The sequence below is a fragment of the Arachis ipaensis genome, chromosome B06, assembly GCF_000816755.2.
Source record: "Arachis ipaensis cultivar K30076 chromosome B06, Araip1.1, whole genome shotgun sequence".
Lineage (NCBI taxonomy): Eukaryota > Viridiplantae > Streptophyta > Magnoliopsida > Fabales > Fabaceae > Arachis > Arachis ipaensis.
In genome coordinates, this window is record NC_029790.2 from 136,565,537 (window position 1) to 136,572,638 (window position 7,102).

Consider the following 7,102-nt stretch of genomic DNA (forward strand, 5'->3'; position numbering starts at 1 on the left):
ATATGAGCCAAATGTAGAAGAGCAAAAGAGAAAAATCAAGTTGAAAATCCAAAGAAAGATAAATCTTTTAAAATAGATCCAAACAGAAGCTTTAAAAACCCGGCCCAGTTATATTCAACTCCTTCAATACTCGAAAGTGATGTCAAGTTGAACCATTTAAGTTGCAATTGCAAATCCCTGCCAAACATAAGACACACTGAACCCACAGAAGGACGGAAGAGAGAGGTGAAAACTAAAAAATATGTTTTTTGATAACCAATTAGAAGTAACCAGTTACACTTGGATCCTTCAACACCTAAACCTGCTGAATATATTGGCCAAACATATAACAACGGAAGAGGAAAATTCCAATTCAATTATGAATCCCTAAACCTGCTGAATGTGAAAGTCAAATGTAGAAAAACGAGAGAGAAAAATTAAGTTGAAGAACCAAACAATGAAGCTTTAAAAACCAGTCCCAGTTATATTTTAAATCCAACGATACTCCAGATTGAACCCCAGATCCTGCCAAACATAAGACACTGAACCGTAGAAGAATGGAAGAGATCATGGTGAAAATCCACAAAAAAAAAAAATTTAATAACCAGTTAAAAGTCATCAGTTATACTTGCTTCCTTAACACCCAAAAGTCGAATTACAAATCCCTTATCCTGCCAGACGAAAGAGAATTTTTGAAAATCCAAAGAAAGAAGCAGCAGCTGTTAAAAACCTGTCCCAATTATACTTAAATCTTCCAAAGTGATGTTTAGGTTGAAGGTTTAAAAACCCGTGGAAAGTCCAATTGCAAATCCCAGCTCCTGACAAACATAAGACACTGAATCCTAGGAAAAAGGGAAGAGATTAAGGTGAAGATCCAGAAAAAACCAGCCACCAGTTATGCTTAGGTCCTTCAATACCCAAGTCCAAATACAAATCCCTGATCCTGTGGAATATAGAAGAGCCAAACGTAGAGCAAAAGACAATATTAAGTTGAAAATCCAAACATGAAGCTTTAAAAACTATACAATGAACATTTGAAAACCATTCAGAAGTTGCTCATTTAAGTACAAAATCCTAGTTAAACCATCCAAGAAGAGGTCCTTCAATATTTCAAAGTCCAGATGCTGCCAAACACTACTCAACATGAAGAGTGACAGAGATGAACCGAAAAGAAGTTTCTAGTTATGCGCGCACAAAACAAAATCATAGTTGCAATTTCCCTAATAGAAAGTGAAATCAAGCCATCATGGTTACAGTTTCCCTTAGCAGTAAAGTAAAATCAAGACAAGTTAAAACTTAATAACAAAATCCGTCAATACTTCACATGCAAGAACAGTTTTAAGGCCAGCACAACAATCCAAAAGTTTTAACATAATTCAGACACCTCACAGCGTTCAAGCAATATTCTCCAATTAGGGTAATGTGCCAAATTATGGCAAACACGTATGCAGAAAGCTGAAAATAAACAAAAGAAACTACTTGTCAAACTGACGGAAGACCAGATCAAACCAAAACATAAGGCGAGAACAAATGGCAAAGTTAAGTTGGGAAAATTGTGCAGACAAAATCTTGCGCCTGAATCCCCGAAGTTAATCTCCAATACACTCGGTGGTTTAACTGCACAAAAGCATGTTCATGATTCAATTCCAATACCTCATCCAGAGAGAAAACACCACCAAAAAAGTTGAACTAAATCAAATCCTCTTATCCTTATTAGTGAGACTGAGAACTAATAACCCCCCACAACTGATACACCATGAGATCCTGCTCGGAGATAGCTGGAAGCATAAACAACCATACGATTCATGTGATTGAATACAATCTTTATGTGCTCGGCCCAAAAAGGAGTGTGATAAAAAGCAAAATTGAGTATATATGATACAGTCAGCATATATGGTATATGACGACCAATAAGAGCTCATTAAACGCTTACTCTCTTATCTCGAGCGTCCACAACTAGGATGAGGGAACAACAGGTTGGGCCTATCATGGTTCTCAAAGCTAACAGTCAAAATCATGAAGAACAAAACACAAACTGCTATACCGAGTTAGAAGTCACCATATGAATATGGTAGTCAAAAGTATCGACTGAAGACAACACTGCAAAGGAACAGGAATTGTCATGTTCATACTAAATACATGAAAAGAAAATAGGAGAGAAAAGAAAAGATCTAGGGCATTCAAACTCCAGGTAGAAGTCACCAACTCCACATCTAACGATTACACGGACAATGTTACTCAACCAACTCAACGAACATAACACTGCAAGAAAACAGGTTCAAATTGAACTTGGAATGAACCATTAATGCTAGAAAATAAATATGGCAGAAAAATTCAATAGACAAGACAAGTTTAATCCAAGATCCCGAGCCTGTATTATTGTTGCATAGCTTCTTTTCCAAATCATATCTTCTAATCCAAAATTTTAAATGGCTGCAACCAGTGAAAAGCATTGGTCGTCATAAACAACGTGAAATGACTATATAAAGTTATTTTATAATATTTAGGGGGCAGAAAAAAGAATAATACAACAAGGACATATCAATCTCGGATTCTTGAATACAGTCTCGGTGCAATCCCATACCCTTCAATTGGTTCCTAATGAATAGAGAAACAAAAACCGATTTCCAAGCAGGAGAGCGTATCAAAGGAAACAACACAAAGTAACAAATTTAAAATTAAAAAAAAAAACACAAATTAAACAAATGAACCAGGCAATTGCAAAAGCATATCACCAGGATGCACTCAACACCCATGATCGGACAAACACTGCACGGGAAACCAAAGACATTTATTTCAAATGCTGCTAGCACAGTAGGTTGGAATGAACAAAAAGGAAAGAAGAGTTTGGAAAAACTGTTTTAGGAAACTAGAATCCATCCACTGTATGCATTGTGCTCAACAAGCCGGCTACAATACTGCATAGAATATAAACTACATTTTAATTCACAATGCATGCTTCATAAATACGTAGTTAAATGATCAAGGAAATAAAATGTATAGAGAATCATATTGCTTTTATGGAATTAGATATATGGTCCTCCTGTCTTGCAGAATATTCTTCTGATCTACAATCCCCAATCTCCCAAATACACTGCAAACCAAGCAAAAACAAGCAAACCTAAATCTCCGGGAATAAGAATAGTACAGAATAGGAAAATTTTCAGGAAAAGCAAGGATTCAGAGAGTTCTTAGTTTCTTCAGATCTGGGCAAGTAGAACTCATCCTCCAAACACCAACAAAAAAGCGAGCATTCATAATCCAGATAATGTCGCATTAACAATCAACAGAACAGCTGCGTGAAAGAAAAGCCATGTTCAAACAACACAACTATCACTGAACCAGATCATCAAATTAGAAAAGCTCAACCAAACTTCCAGGAAAGATCTTAAATGAAGCTAACACATCATCCACATAATTCGCTACACCTGACGAGAGAAAATCACAATTCCAATCTGACAAACAAGAATAGCACCCTGTCCATATGTTCATAGCCAGTTCTTTTCCCTGTGACACTGTAAACTATTCCTAAAATTATGGAATCCAGAAAGAAGCATTTTGATCAGCAGCTAAGCAATCCAAAATCCACAAATCCAAGAACAGTTCTATGAACGACTAGATAGAAATTCACAGGAAAAACAGAACAAAGAACACTCCTGCCCAAGCAATATGGAAGAACATCGAAGAAATGAAATGCACAGGAACAAGCCGTTAGACACAGAGAACACTAAAGCCAGTTAGAAGTCACCATTGTACATGAATGCCGTTGCCAAAAGTATTGATTGGAAGACAACACTGCAAATGAACAGATGAAATTCAATTGATATCTGCATACTTATGCATATGAACTAGCAAAAAAACAAAAAAAAACCAAGAGACAAGAGACGAGAGATCCAGTGCGTCCAAACTCCAGGTACAGACGTCACCCGCTACACAATGTTTACTCGACCAAAACGAAAACACTGCAAGAGAACCAAGTTCAAATTGAATTTTGCACGACCATTAATGCAAGATAATTAAAAAAGAAGTTAATCAGATTATGAAGCTTGTATTATTTTGAGCCTTCCTGTCATATATCTTCTAACCATTATTCCAGACACAAACAAGATAACTCCGTAATCAAACTATTATTTAATACTAAAAAAAATTAATGCATATGTTAGGAGGGAATTATCAATTTCGGAATCTTGGACACATCGCCTAAGTGCAATCCCATATCCTTCAATTGGCTCCTAAGGCAAAAAAGAGAAACACAAACCGATTTCCAAGAAAGACAGAATTATGAAGAAAACAACAAAGAACCGTTGCAACGCACCCTGGGGCCGTTGCAACGCACCCTGGGGCCGTTGCAACGCACCCTGGGGCCGTTGCAACGCACCCTGGGGCCGTTGCAACGCACCCTGGGGCCGTTGCAACGCACCCTGGGGCCGTTGCAACGCACCCTGGGGCCGTTGCAACGCACCCTGGGGCCGTTGCAACGCACCCTGGGGCCGTTGCAACGCACCCTGGGGCCGTTGCAACGTTGGCTGCAGGCGTTGCAACGTTGGCTGCAGGCGTTGCAACGGATGCTGAAAGAGAGAATTATGAAGAAAACAACAAAGAACCAAAGCAGCCAATTATTTAAATAAAAAAGAAGAAGCAAAACTTAAAACAAATGAACCAGGCAAGTGCAAGAAACATATCGACCAGGATGCACTCAACACCCGCGGGTAACAATATCAGACAACACTGCATAGAAACACACCCACATTTAATTCACAATGCTAGCACAGTAGGTTGGGAAAGAAAATGCAGGGAAAGAAAGTTTAGAAAAACTGTTCTTGTTCTCTATCCTCTGTATGTGTCGCACTCAAAACCACGCTTCAAGGTGGACAACGCTGCATAGAATATGATTCACATTTTAATTCACATGCATGATTTATAATTTATAATTGAATCTTAAAAAACGGATAAAAGTAAAGAATCTGTTCTGTTTTAAGGAATTAGTTATCTAGTCGTCCGTGTCGATTATAGCAGTAAATTCTCCAAATATCTCCGATCTACAAATCTCCAACCTCCCAAATGCACTGCAAAGCAAGCAAAACCGAAGCTGAATCCCTCTACATGATGATGATAAGAACAGTAGAAGAAAAGAAGTTTCAGGGAAAAAAAAAAGCAAGGGTAAAAGTTCTCGGTTTCTTCTGATCCAGGCAAAAGCAGAATTCATCCTCCAATCACCAACAAGCAAGCGTTCACATCCTACATCTCGCCTGAATAATCAGGAAAACAGTCCCGTGAAATAAAAGCCATGTTCAACAAGCAAAACCGTAGCTAAATCTCTATACATAAGAACAATAGTTCAAGAATAGAAGTTTCAGAAAAAGCCGGGTAAAGAGAATTCTCAGTTTTTTCGGATTTAGGAAGAAGCAGAATTCATCCTCCAATCACCGACAAAAGCTAGCGTTCACAATCAAGATCTCGCCTGAACAATCAGGAAAACAGTTCCGTGAAAAAAAAAAAAAAGCATGTTCAACAACACAGAACCGTAACAGAACAGATCCTCAAATTAGAAAAGCTCAACCAAACTTCCAGAACAAAAAGGATCTTCAATCCAGCTAACAGACCATCCAAGAAAACTCCACACTTAAGCAGAGAAATTCAAATTCCAATCCAGCAAACAATGAATAACACTCCGTTCATATGTTCGTTCTTTTCCCTGAGCAACCTAATAACAATTTTCAAAGATATTGATTTGAAAGAAAGGATCACCAGTGGTTCAAAATTATATTAGCTTCAAAGATCATCATCATATGAAGAACAAACTCCTCGTTTTATTGAAATCCAGAAGAAAGCACCTCAATCAGCAGCTAAGCAAATCCAGAATCCGCAAATCCGAATACAATTCTATAATAGGAATCAGATAGTAATTCACAGCAAACACACATCGAATCTTCTAGATCATGAATGATATCTTGAAATCGGAAACCATAGAGAACCACACGAAGACGAAGAAGATTAAAACCATAGAGAACCACACGAAGACGAAGAAGATTAAAGCAAATATTCACAAAAGCGAAGAACAGTAGAATTAGCTAAAAGATAAGGAGTCTCAAACCGAAACCATTGCAAGAACGCGTTCAAAATAACCTACAATGCAGTATGAGGAGAATCCAGAGAACGCAGGTGTTTATATACGAAGAGATGGGTGAGGATGGACGGCTATGATTAAGTCGGTGGGTGAGAGAATGGACGGTTATGATGCGTTTAAGAAAATAGTGGCGTTGATTTGACGCGGTTTTCCTATTAAGGCGGTGGGAAGCCGTTGAAGAGTTTGTTGCTTTCTAGATAAGCATCACCTGAAAAATTTGTATCAATGTTCATACATCATAACCAAATACAATAAAAAATTACAAATCCTGGGGCGGCGACTAAAGCGCGTGTCCCATGGTATATTGGATTTCTACTGGCTGAGATACCGGAGATTAACTGACATGCGATATGAATTATATCATATCAACTTTTTAACAAAAAATATTTTTAATATGAAAATAGAGATGATTTTTTGGTTGAATATTAATATTTGAAGTATATTATTGTGAAAATCATTCAACATGCTCCTCACGTGTTTCAACACATTCTCAGGTGTGGAAAAGGAACCTCTCCAATTTTTTTAACAATTAATAGAATATAGTGTGATTTATCACATTTGATTCTATAAATGAGACCAGAAATAAATAAGAGAGAAAGTGTAATAAATGGTTAGATTGAATACTGGATACACTCCTCCCAGTTTTTTTCTCACCGGAAAGGATTCACTCCCCCCACGTGTTGGCCAGCACCACTTGTCCAACACACTCCCTACGTCTTACTCTTCTACCTGACATTTTCATCCATGCGTAAATACACTAGGTTCACCCATTCCCACCCAATACACCACCCTAAATCCCATTACCAAATTTTTTAGCCACTTTTTAAAAGTTTATAAATTATTTTTATAATATAAATTATCGTGAGATTTTCCTTTTAAACTTTTTGAGCGATGAAAGAGACCTTTGTTAGCAGCAGGCTATGGTTTTTAGGCAAGACAAGATCACGGAGACAAATCTCTGTTGAAAATTGTTAAAAATTAAATTTATTTTAATAA

The 7,102-nt window shown here is 37.4% G+C and overlaps 2 long non-coding RNA genes across 2 annotated transcripts in view; one reads left to right on the forward strand and one right to left on the reverse strand.

Annotated features, from left to right (window-relative positions):
- LOC110263661 overlaps positions 1-1,006 on the forward strand; it is a 23,689-nt gene extending 22,683 nt beyond the window's left edge. The window contains exon 2 of the long non-coding RNA XR_002349560.1: positions 750-1,006. This is a non-coding gene — a long non-coding RNA (uncharacterized LOC110263661). The remainder of the gene's footprint in view (positions 1-749) is intronic.
- LOC110263665 lies at positions 1,091-1,693 on the reverse strand. The gene is made up of 2 exons (XR_002349564.1): positions 1,304-1,693; positions 1,091-1,199 (listed from the first exon to the last, which is right to left on the reverse strand). It is a non-coding gene; the product is annotated as an uncharacterized LOC110263665 (long non-coding RNA).